The sequence below is a fragment of the Haliotis cracherodii genome, unplaced genomic scaffold (genome assembly GCF_022045235.1).
Source record: "Haliotis cracherodii isolate W230 unplaced genomic scaffold, xgHalCrac1.p SCAF_3, whole genome shotgun sequence".
Taxonomy (NCBI): Eukaryota; Metazoa; Mollusca; class Gastropoda; order Lepetellida; family Haliotidae; genus Haliotis; species Haliotis cracherodii.
The window spans coordinates 72,366,018-72,381,784 of NW_027266286.1; the positions used below are offsets into that span (position 1 = coordinate 72,366,018).

Sequence of the window (15,767 nt, forward strand, 5' to 3'; positions counted from 1 at the left end):
ATCTTAATTGTGCAACCCCACTTTTCAAAAAAGCTGTATCCGCCCATGTCGTATCCCAATTGCGTAGATCGAAACTCATGATGTCAATCACTGGATAGTCTGATCCAGACTCGGTTATTTACAGACCGCCGTCATATAGCTGGAATATAGTGCGGCAACAACAACGAAATAATTCATTTATCAACTCACGGCTTCAATGCGGCAAGCGGCGGTAAAATACGTTCAGCCACCAGTGGTAGCCTACCACCACTTCGTAACGTTCACGTCAGTAATATTAAAACAAATCAAGCCTTCAATAATGCAACAGACGTATGGTTATAATATATTTTAGAACAAACTTGGTAGATTTTGTTCAATATATATTTACAAAATGTTTGTTTTTATATTTCTTTACAACACTGCAAGGCCTTAAAAAAATCTGTTTATTGATTTAAGTTCGGGGCAATTTCTTACTAGACCAGTCAGTTAATTGACCGTTATTATCTGTTTTCACAATCAAATCTGACATTATTCCGTCACATAATACACACTGGCTATGCCTAGTGAATACGAAGCCCGCAGATTCAGTTGTCAATGTAGGATTGTCCACTGTGCACTCCTAGCAGACGAATTATCACGAATTACCTCGCTTTGAGAGCTCTCCTCACTCGAAGGCGTGAAATTCACAGTGGCTAAACGGAGAGATAGCAGAAAATTTCGTTCTCTGTATCAAGATGAATGCCAAAACTTGGATTACCGTACCTCGAGGACGATAAACGGAGACATGTAGTTCAGCTGTTGGCGCCTTTGTTGAGTTTCAGGGGGATGGACATATTTTTTATGAGCTGTGATTCGTGAAAGTAAGTCAAGATGTGTGTCGACATTGTAATGCTTGCATGAATCATGTGGATTAGCCTCGGCATTTGACAGTTGTTGAAAACGTAACGCGAAACATTTTCACCAATAGAAGGAATGCAACGTTTTACTGTACAGTTGTATTTATTAACTACCCGAGTCTGATGGCCGATAGACATTCCCGATGTGACCCAGTTTTTCCCTGTGTTGTTAGAGCAATTGCCAGTGCCCAGTATTCTGAATAGGTTAACATGTTATTCAGAGTGAGGTGTTGACCTGATATATACAAAATATTTTGTTATTATCCAAATAGTAAAGTAACTGTTGATACCGTATTCGAAATATGCAAGAGTAGTTCTGATATTTTCTTCACTTGCCAATGTGTACAACAGTGATTTGACTTATACATTAGTATTAAATTCCATCTAGATCTATAGTATTGTAAAACAATGTTCAGTCTATCTACCATGACACACACACTCTAGCTAGGTATTTTTCCCACACGACCGTATTTATTATTAACAGCAACTACTGGGATTGTCATTATTACAAAGCATCACAGATGAATTGTGAACCAGCATTGCCTTCTTTTTTCTATACATAGAGGGGACAGTTCTCGGTATTCTGAAAAAAGAACCCAGAACACCACGAAATGTAGAAATATTCTGAAACATTAAACTTAATTGATCAAAAGGTTATTTGCAATAATCCTCATGTTGATAATGAAATATTCATTGGTGGTTAGCTTAAAATACTATATCTATATGAAGTGTTAGAAACTGGCACTAGTCCTATAGTCCTTGCCAAACTGCCCAATATTATGGCTACCACGGAGACTAGTACCAGAAATTTCCCTTTTTAAGGATTTTGCTACATGTTTTCATTATCAGGACTAGTGGACTAAAAATGTTAGTTTTTAATCGCTGTATATGGCAAAATAGCATCAGGGAACCCAGAAGAGTTTTATGAAATTATAATAGAAACAAGTAGCACATATGCCCTGTAATACCAACCACAATGTGTATTAATGGTTAAGATACAAGTAATGAATGGTATCAGTAGTTTTCTATATGTTTCACCATGACTGCTAGTGACCAAAATGAGTTATGCTTAACAATAACATATACCACTCAAAAGACATTAAAACACACCTGATGTTTTTATATGACTATAGCTAATCTATCATTGCTGGTGGGTATTGCAACGCACCCTTCCAATTATGGGTTTTCCTTAACTTGTTTTGAGTGGTATACTTATTCATATTTATTTTTTGTGTATTTTTATATTATTATTAATTTTATCAGCTGTTTTATTTGAATTATATTTGACATATTTGTGTCCTTCATATGACATGTAATTTGTTTACTAAACTGTAAGAATAGTGAGTTAAAATTTAAAATATAACGTTTCATCGGCATTATTTCAGCCATATAGAAATAGAGCTGGTTAATGATCCATCATATTAGATGACATATACCCAGTGATGTACAGCTTTGCCCATTAACTATACATCTGTATGTCATTACTGCGCTTTGTATTGGATGTGGTTTTGTCTGTCTTTGAAATTAGATATATTGATTATGACAAAACATAATACTCCAATATTAGAGTATGATGATATTGATACAAATTATTATTTACACCTTGAAAATATTTGCTAAACTTTGGTTGATTACAATAGAAGTATTTAGCCTTCTGTCAACAGTATAACTCTGATAACAAAATACAATGATTGAAATTTCATCACAAACTCATCCACAGGCTAAACATTTATTGTGTTCTGTGAAGTTCTGTCTGTAATACTCACAGTGGTATCCTTGATCAATGTCTTGATATATCAATACTGATATTGTCTAGTCGATATGCTGATACTGACATGACCATGACAAGCCCAATCACACCATGTTAAGGTCAGCCTTGTCGTCAGGAAGTCTGAAGCAATGACGTATTGTGAAGGATTTAACTTCCTCAGTTTCATACACAGGAAACTTAAACTGGTAGCTGACAAATACACAGATCCACTAGACAAATGCCAGTCATGTAATCACATTTCACCCAAGTTAGTGTTTGTCTATGCTGGACCAATTTGCAAGCTCTGGAAAGTAAGAAACTGACAGTGGTGCTGTTGTACAAAGCGATCTTAATGTTTGGGTGATCGTAACTCCTATACCTCGGCATAGACTTACGACAGTCGTAGCGCTAAGGTTGTTTTGTACTACGACACCTGGGTTGACTAATACCCACATTAGATGTGAAGACAAGTGTAGCTAGATCATGGCTTTCTGGGTGAGGGTGTGATCTATGGAGCCATGACTTGCTCTGCAGATTTGGTCCCTTTTGCATGCCAGGATCTCATGTTCTGGGTGGTTTAGAATCCAAGATTCACTTGGATGATATTCCTTGGTTTCCCAGCACCATTTCACCACAGTGGTAAATGTCTTAGACCTGCATGACTTGTGGCTCCCTCCCTGTACAGCTGTGATATAACAGACATTCTCTTCAAGGAGGTGATAAACGTAACTCACTCACTAACTCTCCTGTGAAACAGATTACCCCGGTATCTAAGATTTGCTCTGATATTGATCCTTGGTTTGTCAGCACCATGGAATTTCACCCTAGTGGTAAATCACCTGCCCCTGCAGGGCTAGAAACTAACAGTTTTTGTCCACTAGTCCTTATAATGATAACATATAGCAAAACCCTTAAAATTGGCCAATTTCTACTAGTCCTTAGGATACCTTTACTATTGGGCAGTTTGGTAACGACTATAGGACTAGTGCCAATTTCTAACCCTGCCCTGTATAAATGAGGAAACGATAATATCCAGATTGGACATGGACTAGTTATATACGAACACTACCTAAATGCAAATTTAGAATTCATCAATGATCTGATAAAAGATGACAGTACATTCTTTACCTTTAAGATATAAGAAATTATTAAGGAATATACTTCAAGATCAAATTTCTTAGAATATGTATGTCTTATTAAATCCATAAAAAAACCATATATGGATTCCAAATCTGTATCATTAGATAGGAAAATTGAACAACCATTCATTCCATGTAATTTCCAAATTCTATATAAAGAAGGAAAGGGATGTGAACTAGTCTGCCATAGTCTGCCATGTTATTAAATGAATATGCATTAAAAGAAAAAATATGGAGTCAATTAAAATTAACACAGAAATACCGAGAGACATTTTGAGGACTTACAACTAGTTACCATTTACAAACAACACAAAGCTGAGATGGTCCAACACTGTATTATTCACAGAATTCTGACAACAAATAAAGATTTGTACAAACATAAATTTATCGCTTCCTCACTTGGTTCTCATTGCACGACTGAAACTGAAAATATTCTCCATTTACTATTTGAATGTGCACATATAAAAACGTGGCAGCACCTGGGCTCTTATTAGAATATAATTTTGGCGAGATTAAAAACGATTGTAAATTTTGTGGTTTATGCTGACAACCTGAAATGATATGAAAGAAGAATCTGTGTGTATTATACACGATAGATATATTTTCGAGAATTAAATTGCCCATAATTAAGGGTGCATATAACAAACGAGTGCGTATTATACACGGATAAAATTCGATAAATAAGTCTTGTGTATATTGATCAATCGGAAAGGATGCTAACTGGGATTATTCACTAACCATTATATTAGCAAATAATGCTGTGGGCGCTTATTAGAGCGGGGCGCTTATTACGGTACTCATATTGACCAACATATATAACATACTATCGAAATAATAAATCCTATCTGTACCCAAGAGAAAAAGAATGTGATAAAACCCCCCAAATCACCTGCATCATTTCAGCCTTCCCTCCCTGCCATGGTATACCGTATTTGACGTAATAAGCGCCTCGCTCTAATAAGCGCCTTGGGCGATATTTGCTAATATATTGGCTAGTGAACAATCCCAATTAGCACCCCTTCCAATTGATCAATTACAAAAGACTAATTTAATCGCGTATAATACGCACTCGTGTGTTATATATACCCTTACTTATCAATCTCATTAAAATCAGATCTTAGTTCTCGCTACCGCTAAACAAAGATCTGAGGACATCCCATTAGGGGTCACGTCAGGCAGACCTTTCGCGAACCCTGACCGACCAATGGAATGACTGACAAGAAGTCGACATTAGCCAATCAGAAGGCATCTTTCTCGTGCTTTACGGCACTAATTACAAATTGGCGACAACGCTTCGAAACATATTTTAACATATTCTTGCTTAAAAATTTGAAACCTGAACAAAAGAACATTCTGGAATGGCAAATAGATGGTCTAGATTGTATGGATACAGTCGTTAAGCCCGTATTTATCGTCTGGAATACCCTGTGTTAAAGTTTTCAAGGTTGCATGATTAGAAATCACTTTCTGAATGTCACTTTCATGATGTGGTAAGCGACGCTCTGATTGGTCGGATGAAAGGTCGTTCTGACGTGACCCCTAATGAAGAAGAAGAAGAAGAAGATGTTTATTTCTCATGAATCACCATGGTGACATTAAGAAGTTGACAAGAGAGGCATATATACAAAGAAATGAGACAATAGTTAGTGGGGCATACGCATAATGGGATGTCCTCAGAACTTTGTTTTGCAGTAGCGAAAATTAAGATCTGATTTTAATGAGATTGCCTGATTATGGGCAATTAAATTCTGGAAAAATATATCTGTTGTATATTAACATTTCAGGCTGTCAGCATAAACCACGAATTTTATCTTTCAACTATTTCTAATTTTTTTAGAGTGCCCTGGGCGCTTATTACGTTGAATACGGTAACTGAAATACTGTTTAAGGAAGAGATAAATGTAACTCAATCATGTTCCTCTGATTATTTTCTTTGGCACTGAACCTTTTGGTTGCCTGAACTTTGTTTATTTTACTCAAACACTTAATAATAAATCTTGGAACTCATTTACTGCTATAACAGCGAGCTTGCAGAGACTTTGGTGTGATAGATAAAGGGTGCATTTATCAAGGTAATTATCTGCTTGTAAACATCTTTGCTGCTCTATGTTAAACACCATTTTAAAGGTCTAATCCTGCTGTTTATAAATGTGAAAGTTATATTTTATTTAATTAAGTTTGTTTTTAATTTTAATAAAAATTATAAGCTAGTGCAGTCATAATGTCCAGATTGATCACCAAGGAAGCGAAAATTGTGGCAATTTACGGTAAATGTAATATTTCATAATATCCGCTTACGTTTTTCTTTTTGAATTTATTGTTTACACAATAAACAATAAGGCAATACGATGCTTATTACGAATATAGGGTAGCAAATATGAATATTTATTCACGAAAAGAACAAGTCAGCAGTTGATCATTATATTATACATTTATATACTGCATTTATCCAGGTACTAGTATCTGTTCAAATGCGACAATGACCAGTGACCACATTACTGTCCAATTTAAAGTATAAAAGTATTGTCTTTGAAGAAATCTATGTATCCATGCAAAAAGTTCTTGTGGATATTTTAAGGTACAGAGCCCCGTTCCACAAAGTGATCTTAGCGCTAAGACGATCGTAACTCCCATTCTTTAACATTGACTTATGACAATCGTAGCGCTAAGATCGCTTTGTTGAACAGGGCCCAGGGTATGTAAATGTGTGTGACTGCGTAACCATGTTTGCCAAAAAATACAGTGACTGCTCGCTACAACGCTACCTTTGGGGTCGAAATAACGGATGAGTGTTATGAACAATCAGCCGTTTAACTGAGGCAGAGTTGTAGATGACCCGCACAACAGACTGTTGCATGGTTTGCTTGTATTCCCTTTGGCATATCTTGCTTTGATGAATAACAGCCAACTTCAAGTAAAAATCACTCAAGGAAATATTTGCTTCTAGTGACCACGAATAACACATTCAATTCACGAAGGGATATGGTTCGATTCACTGAATATGGGAGTAAATCGTAACAGTCATATTGCCAACTTAATTGGAAAATTATTTTAAAAAGAATAGTAAACATTATCTGTCATCATCCATTTCCCAATAATAGTGGCTTTCCGCTCAGTAACATGAGCAAATATCGGGAAATAATTCTGTTTTTTAAGCTTTGTATGAATAACTCGTCTGAAGATTCGTTCAATGTTGGTATAGTGAGAAAGTTCAGAACATCAATAATATTACAGTAACATATTTTTGTAGTTGTAACAAGCTTTATTTGATAGAAATTGTTTTATTATGATGCTTTTTTACCATAATCTGATTGTGATTGGTCAAATTCAAGCACGTGACCTAAGGCAGCGAATCAAATTACATCAATAGATACCGTCCTTGTGTATGATAAATTTCAGATTTAGATGAAAGGTTTTGGTAAAATTGTGTTATTGTGAATGTTTTAATATATTTTGACATTAAACATTGTATTCAAGCATAAAAATTGAGGCGACATGCATATATATTTTGTCATTAAACATGTTCAAGCATAAAAATCGAGGCGACATGCATATATATTTTGGCATAAACATCGTTATCAAGTGTAAAAATGAAGGCGACAAAAGCTTAGATGTCATTGACTTGCATTACAAGCAATCACCCGGAAATATGGAAGTAGTAACTTTGACACCTTTTAGCATGTTTAGATGCTTTTTGTTCAATTTATTTATTGCTTTATGTAATATATTTAAAGATTTGCATGAAATGTCATTTCCGTTGCTCTTTGACATCCCAGATTTTTTTCAATAACATTCCAGGAAATAGGTAATAAATTTTAAATCTATAATAAGACATGATAAGATATGATAAATAGAAATGAAATACATATTTTCAGACATTGTGACAAATGATAGAGTTAATTAATGAAGGATAAGACAGGTAGATTAAAAAAAGTTTATATTATTTTGATGTGGCTGCGTTGTGGCCGGTTTACCGGCCTGCTGTGTCTGGGGACTCACGACGTTGTGGCCGGTTTACTGGCCTGCTGTGTCTGGGGACTCTCGACGTTGTGGCCGGTTTACTGGCCTGCTGTGTCTGGGGACTCTCGACGTTGTGGCCGGTTTACTGGCCTGCTGTGTCTGGGGACTCACGACGTTGTAGCCGGTTTACTGGCCTGCTGTGTCCAGGGACTCACGACGTTGTGGTCGGTTTACCGGCCTGGTGTGTCCAGGGACTCACGACGTTGTGGCCGGTTTACCGGCCTGCTGTGTCGGGGACTCACGACGTTGTGGCCGGTTTACCGGCCTGCTGTGTCCGGGGACTCACGACGTTGTGGCCGGTTACCAGTCTGCTGTGTCCGGGGACTCACGACGTTGTGGCTGGTTTACCAGCCTGCTGTGTCCGGGGACTCACGATGTTGTGGCTGGTTTACTGGCCTGCTGTGTCCAGGGACTCACGACGTTGTGGTCGGTTTACCAGCCTGGTGTGTCCAGGGACTCACGACGTTGTAGCCGGTTTACTGGCCTGCTGTGTCCAGGGACTCACGACGTTGTGGTCGGTTTACCGGCCTGGTGTGTCCAGGGACTCACGACGTTGTGGCCGGTTTACCGGCCTGCTGTGTCGGGGACTCACGACGTTGTGGCCGGTTTACCGGCCTGCTGTGTCCGGGGACTCACGACGTTGTGGCCGGTTACCAGTCTGCTGTGTCCGGGGACTCACGACGTCGTGGCTGGTTTACCAGCCTGCTGTGTCCGGGGACTCACGACGTTGTGGCCGGTTACCAGTCTGCTGTGTCCGGGGACTCACGATGTTGTGGCCGGTTACCAGTCTGCTGTGTCCGGGGACTCACGACGTTGTGGCCGGTTACCAGTCTGCTGTGTCCGGGGACTCACGACGTTGTGGCCGGTTACCAGTCTGCTGTGTCCGGGGACTCACGATGTTGTGGCTGGTTTACCAGCCTGCTGTGTCCGGGGACTCACAACGTTGTGGCTGGTTTCCCAGCATGTGGTGTTGAAAGGATTAAGGATACCTGGGACAAGTTGCTTCAGGCAAGTGCCCAATATTCTCTGCCTCTTTTTGTGGACAATATCATCCCCTAGCTCGATATTTCTGATGCCTGACACATGTTTCCTCAAAGGGTTTACTGTCACAAGTATTGTGCCGCTTGTATCCATCAGTATCTATCAGGAGGTCCCCTTCCAGCTGGGTCCTGGAGCGCTTGCTGTTTACTCCTACAGGTTCGGACTGGGACGGGTAACTCGGGTACTCAGGTACAACTTCAGTGTACCCATGATATGATTGTTTGATACATGTATCTAAATAGTTTTTGCCAGGGCTGCGGTAAAACAATTCCCAATCAGACATTTTGTTCCCAACTCTTGAGACCGACAGTGGATGCTCGGGTAGGAACGGATGATAGGGGGTCTGGTACCTGGGTAGTAAATTTGGACTCGTCCCAGCCCTACTACAAGCACCCCTTTTTTTAATTCTTAGGTTTTTAAGATAGGGGAGTGACAAGGTCCCTGCACATCAAGGATATTTTGAATACTGTGCTATTGACAGTCTATGCCCAAACCGGGGAGGTTGGGTAGCCTGGAGGTTAAAGCGTTTGCTTGTCATGCCGAAGACCCAGGTTCGATTCCCAACATGGGTACAACATGTGAAGCCCATTTCTGTCTTTCCCCACCTTGATATTGCTGGAATATTGCTAAAAGCAGCGTAAAACCAAACTCTCTCACATTCGCTTTGCCAAACTTTTTGAGCCTACTAGTCTTATCATAACTCTTAGCATCATTTTCAGTAGAATTTAATGTGGACTATTATTAGCTGAGCCTACTAGACTGGAGTTTGTATTGAGTAATGGTATGCATTCAGATATACAGATCATGACACAAATAGTTCAATTTGTCCTTGCAATTCAGTAGCATGTTAGACAGGATACAGATCCTGAAGGAATTAGCCACAAGTCTGCACACGTACAAGCAGTTTTCAAAATTAGGCATGAAAGTCAAGCAGTGTTTGAAATTTAGGGATGCTAGGGTTCTTGAGGTTTGCTGCAATAGTACTTACATCTAGGGACCCCTTAACTTATCACTTTTAACATGAGGGTAATGCCAAGGACCCTCTGATTGTCATGCTTAATTTGGAACACAGCCGAAGGTCTTTGTCAGTGGTCTAGTCTAAAGTTAAGGCAGAGAGAATATTAGGAACTTCCCTGCACAAGTTGTCCCACTTTGATATTGATAACATAAAATGAGATCTGTCCTGGGTTGCATCCTACCCTGACACCATAAAACATTGCTCATGCTGTCAATCACTGGTTTGTCTGGTCCAGAATTGATTGTTTTAAATCAGCGACATCTGGGATACTGCTGCAGTATGTTGCTAAGTGCAGGAAAACAATCATTCCCTCACTCACTCACTCACTCACTCACTCACTCACTCACTTTGATCTCCTATAACTTATGAATTAAAGAATGAAACTTGGTTACTACGTGAAAGAATGTATTACTAAGAATGTAGAAGGTGGTCGTGGAATATTGTTCTCCACTCTGCTGTAAGCTTCCCCCGACATGCTGGGTTCATTGATCAAGAATATGTCTTGTGTTTGGAAGGCTCTAAATAAGCCAGTCTGTGCAAAGACACATTCAGACCCTTTGGAAATCATCATGCCTTTCCTTTGCACGTTGAAAGGATTTCTTTTGAGTAATACAACGAGAAAGGTCCAGTGGAACTTCTGAATGAAGCTATTCTTCGGGGTCTCCGTCTGTGTGATGATGAAGAACCAGGGAGGTCCACGGTGGTTGGTCGTCGGAACGAGTTCCAGGGAAAAGTGCTACCAGAATGGAGTGAAGGCTTTCACCACTGAAAAAAACCTGATATCAAGTCTGAGAATGCTGTTTAATAATTCAAAGCCAACGTGGACAAATTGTCAAATAAATCAGCTGGCAGTATACATTATCTTCAAGAAGTCCCTGTTTTATGAAATTTTCTACAAATATGACAGCATTAAGCATGTTAGCCATTCTCATTTCCATAGCAGCTGTAGGGATGATTTATTTATGATAAATCGTGTTGTTTTTGTCCATTTTGTTTCTGAGATGCTGAAATGTTACAGTGTGTTGATGTATTTATGAGATCAAAACGATGACAAAATATCATTAATAATCTCTCAGTGTGTAAACTGGACACACACAGACTGCAGCTTAAGATGCTTAGTGCTGTGATTTATTGAGAACAGAATGGAAGATTAGTGCATTAATGCAAAGATCCCTGACTGAATCTCAGATGTGTAAACACCACTCTTCCTGCACAGTGTCCAATATTTCTACTGTCTATAAGGCAAAAATATATAGAAACTCTTGTCTGGACATCAGTATCTTGAAATAGCTGCAGCTGGTTAATTAGCTTGTGAGGTCGATGATCATCAAGTTCTATACTTTCATCATTGGTCACTTTGGTCTTGTCAGAGATAGATACTGTGACTGTCCATTTTCTGTAGCTGTTTTATAACGCAATGTTGGTAATTGAGAAAAAAAAAGATTGACCAAACCAGGAAAAGTACAAAGTAAAAAATTGCTTAGCCAAGAATTCCAGGATATTCAAGGAAAAAATGTTGAAGTGACACATCCTGTGAATTAAATGCATTTGATTTCTTTTGGTATCTGTTTTTATGTATTCACTATAAGTGTATAATGTGATTTTTGAGTCTCATGGGAAGTGTTTGACCTTTATTTATTATGCATTTGGGAAAAAAATGTCAGATGGAGTTCAGTCTTTGTTTTTTGCTCAATACCAAGTATACAGAATCCAAGACTTTTCCTGAACTGGCAAAGTGTTAAAACAGTTGTCAGTTTTTATCAATTGCCAACATCTGGCCAGTGGTTATTGTGTAAAGGAGCAGGATCACAGGTGCATTTGGAAGTATTTCTATTTTATCATGATCTGATCAAGCAGTATTTCATATAAAGATTTCTATAGGGTGTAAACAGCTGGCAGAGTTTTCTCAACTCACTGCCATTAACAATTATTACCCGAATCTAAAAAGGCATATCATAAAACAACCATGAGCATGAGAAGGGGAAATGGAGTCTGTGGCAGCCATCTTGAAATGGAATGCTGGGAAAATTTAGCACTTGCACCCAAGGACCAATTCCCTCTCTATTTTACCCATAGGGCAATGATATTGGTGCAGTTATGTTGAACAATTCTCACTGAACACTATATTCTTTCCTTGATGCTGATTGTCTGGTTCACACCAATGCTTCCATTGTTTTTATTGTTTGCAAAAACAATTATCTGACTGTGTTGATGGGTTGATCGGGAAACCCATATTCTTTTGTGATACATTCATAAAAAATCTCTCACTAATAATCATTATAATAACCCATTTAAAGAGCTAAAATTTCCTGAAAATGAAACCTAATGATAATCTTGTAGAATTGAAAACCCAAAGGCCCTGTGAAGACCTGGGTTACAATTGGTCTTCAGCAACCCATTCTTGCTCTAAGAGGCAAACTGGGGGCGGTCGGGTAGCCTTGTGGTTAAAGCGTTAGCTCGTCATGCCGAAAGCCCGGGTTCGATTCCCGACATGGGTACAATGTGTGAAGCCCATTTCTGGTGTCCCCCGCCGTGATATTGCTGGAATATTGCTAAAAGCAGCGTAAAACCATACTCACTCACTCACTCACTCACTCACTCACTCACTAAGAGACAAACTAACGGGATCGGGTGGTAAGGCACTCTCACATGGTTGATGCATGTCTTCGAATCCCATTTGCGTAGATCAATATTCATGATGTCAATCACTGGATTGTCTGGTCCAGACTCGATTATTTACAACCTGACGTCATATAGCCAGAATATTGCTGAGTGTAGTGTTAAACAAGAAACAAACAAACAAGACTAAAAATAAGACTGAGGAAAGGTTTTGTCAATATGGTTAATTAAATTGACACTGCCTTTGTTCATGTTGATAGTGTCAGATGGTATTTGATTGTCAGGTAGTAATGAACTACCAATGACGACAAGAAGTGTGAAACTATTCAGGTTCAAGTATATATCTGTTGATAGGAGTATGTTGTGAATAACACATGCTTGGATGTGAGGATATGAAGTGATAATTATGTTGGATGATACAGCGATGACATTTTCAGCGACTGCGTCTCATATGTTTATCATGTTTATGGGATTGGATGATGTTTGTGTTCCTTCAGCCAGATGTAATGTACAGATGGACTTTCCAAGTAATGTTAGATTACAAGTTGTTCAACATTTTGGGTGTCCTTGGGCCTTTGAGATTTTCTGCTATGATTTTCAGAGTTCAGCATTATTCTATCATGTCATTAAAGAATGCTTGATTCTGATTGCTTAAAATGAGGCGTCAATTTTTCGATTGATACCCCTAAGGCCTTTTCACAGAATAAAATGTGTGTATGAATACCTGTAAAAATTTAGGGGGGATAAGTGACGTCCTTGTTGACTACAATTGTCACCCTTATCGTAGATGGCAACACTGTCACTAATTATGTTTTGAGGACAAGTGAATTGATATCTAACCCCAATATTTAAATTTTGAATCTTGACTCATGACAAGGACCCCTTGAGTTTTGTCTTTTATTTCAATTTTGGGCCAGACCATTGTAATTATCGGCATTTATCCTCAAAATACCTGAAGCCAGGAGTCAAGAAGTCCAAAACCAAATAACTTTTTATGATAAATATTTCAGTGACTTATTACTGCAGTATACTAAATACCCTAATGTCTTGCATATGAAATACTCACCCACCTAGGTGTTCAGCAGTCCATGCTTTCTGTGAACTACTAAAAGGCAACTATGCTTGTTGTAAGAGGTGACTAACAGGATCAGGTGGTTAGGCTTGCTGACTTCGTTGATGCATGTCATACTATCCCAATTGCATGGATCGATGCTCATGGTGTCAATCACTGGATTGTCTGGTCCAGACTCAGTTATTTACAGACCACCATCATATAGCTGGAATATTGTTGAGTGCAGTATTAAACAACAAAATGTTATTTTTCACTTCACCTGTAGTCTTTGCTGTAGCAAGCAGGAATACACATACTATTTTTAAGATAAAACTAAAAGGTCCCCTGATACAATATTTCCCTTCACAAATGTGTACATTTCTTTCCTCTAATGGCTCTCAGTGTATGAAATTAAGAGGGTCCAGAGATCCATGTGGTTTGGTTCTTTAGTATTTGAATTTAAGGGAGCCCTTTAATCTGTAACATCCAGCATTATTGAGTTATGACAAGGACCTCTTGACTTGCAGCTTTATTTCAAACACTAGCTGAAAAGTGACAGGCAGTTGTAGAAAACAAGGTAGCATGGTTATATTTGTGTGGCATTGATTGATTTACATTTTTAAAGTTTTTGTTGCCTATGAATCATAATTGCAAGGAGATTTTGCAGTGATTTGATATTAATGAATAATGACCATCTGTCTTTTCGTTTGAAAGGACTGAGCCTTGTAGGCGCAATACTCACGTCGCCGTTGCCTGATGAAATATTTGAGATGATGTTAAGAAAGGACAATTAATTTTCTTACTTTACACTCTGTTTTAATTAAATGATTTTCATTATTTGAACATCTTTTTTAATTTTTTCTATTAAAACTTTTTCACACATTGACAAAAAATTTGGTAAGATAACAATTGGAATTGGTTTTGCCTAAGATATATTTTGAGGAATGGTTCTACCTCTTCAAATTCCAGTCTGCGGCTTTAGTCACTAGCCCAAAGCCTGAATCTAGTAAAATTCAGTTCAGGCTAGTCAGCTAATTATAGTCCCCATAATGACACTAAATTCTACTGAAAATGATGCTAAGATCCAAGTCCTGGCAAGTCACTAAGTCTCTAAAGTTTTTTGCTCAGACAGTACTTCCTGTGATGTTCCTACTCGTTTATTATGTCTATAGGGATCAAGGATTAGACTTGGTATCCAGTAGCCAGGGATAGACACGGCCACTTGTCCATGACTAGTTGTTTTATTCTCCCCTGTCATGAAGTGGAAGGGGGATATAGGAATGGGTGCTGTCCGTCTCTCACGATTCATTTCCGGAGCAGAACTAAAAAAACGTGAGAGATATCTTTACTAAAATTATGTAGTGGTGATATGTCTAGTGGTGAACTGTGCCTTTCAATAGTTTGGGATTTATTCAAAATTTATTCTTCTAGTTTCCATGGCAACAGCTTTGACTTAGACTGAAAATGGGGGTTGTACTCGTTTCCGGAGCAGATCTTGAAAACTGTACAATATTTCTTGCCTTGCATACAACCGGACATGTCATATTGGCGGGGATATGAGTATTTCATGCTTGTTCCAAATGTAGTTTTCTACATTACCACTAGTCTGAAATGAGCTGTGTTTGAATTCCGGGATAAGAGTTGTGTTTTCAGATTTGCGGCTTGCATTGAGTATTCAAAGCCCCCGAAATTTCATTTGGGACTGATGGAAATTGTAAACTTTAGAACAAACTAATTTTCCGGATATTGAATACCCGTACGCAATAATAATAGCAAATCTGAAAACACATAAAGTTCATGAACATTGTATGTACAACAGTTATCAGTAATGCTCTGAAGCAATCTCTCCATATGAGACTGTCTCCGTAGTCTAGTGGTGGAGCGTCCTCCTGGAGAGCGGATGGTTCGATCCCCGGCCGTGTCATAGCACAAGACGTAAAAGATGGTACTAGTTACCCTGCCTGGTGCTCGGCATTGAGGGACAAGGAACAAGGACTGGTCGGCTTGGAGTCAGTTTACTGTGTCTGAGCGGGGTATTCAATACTGTTCATGTTAAACAGCAGAATGGTATCTCAGTGGGCTAGCCTATATATCGGCATCGGCCCAGACTAGTACAAGCAGCCACACACACACACACACATGCATGCACATCGCTATATAAGTGCATTAATCTTGGATGGGAAGTTAAACCCTGATCTCACCTCACCTCACCTCTCCATGTGAACCTCACTGTTGTGAGACTGGCATGACGTCA

At 38.8% G+C, this 15,767-nt stretch overlaps 1 protein-coding gene across 1 annotated transcript in view; it reads left to right on the forward strand.

Moving 5' to 3' along the window:
* The first annotated feature begins 667 nt into the window (after positions 1-667).
* Positions 668-15,767, forward strand: part of LOC139473648 (cytochrome b5 reductase 4-like) — a 100,013-nt gene continuing 84,913 nt past the window's right edge. The window contains exon 1 of the mRNA XM_071256327.1: positions 668-839. The gene's annotated coding sequence lies outside the window, so the exon portion shown is untranslated. The remainder of the gene's footprint in view (positions 840-15,767) is intronic.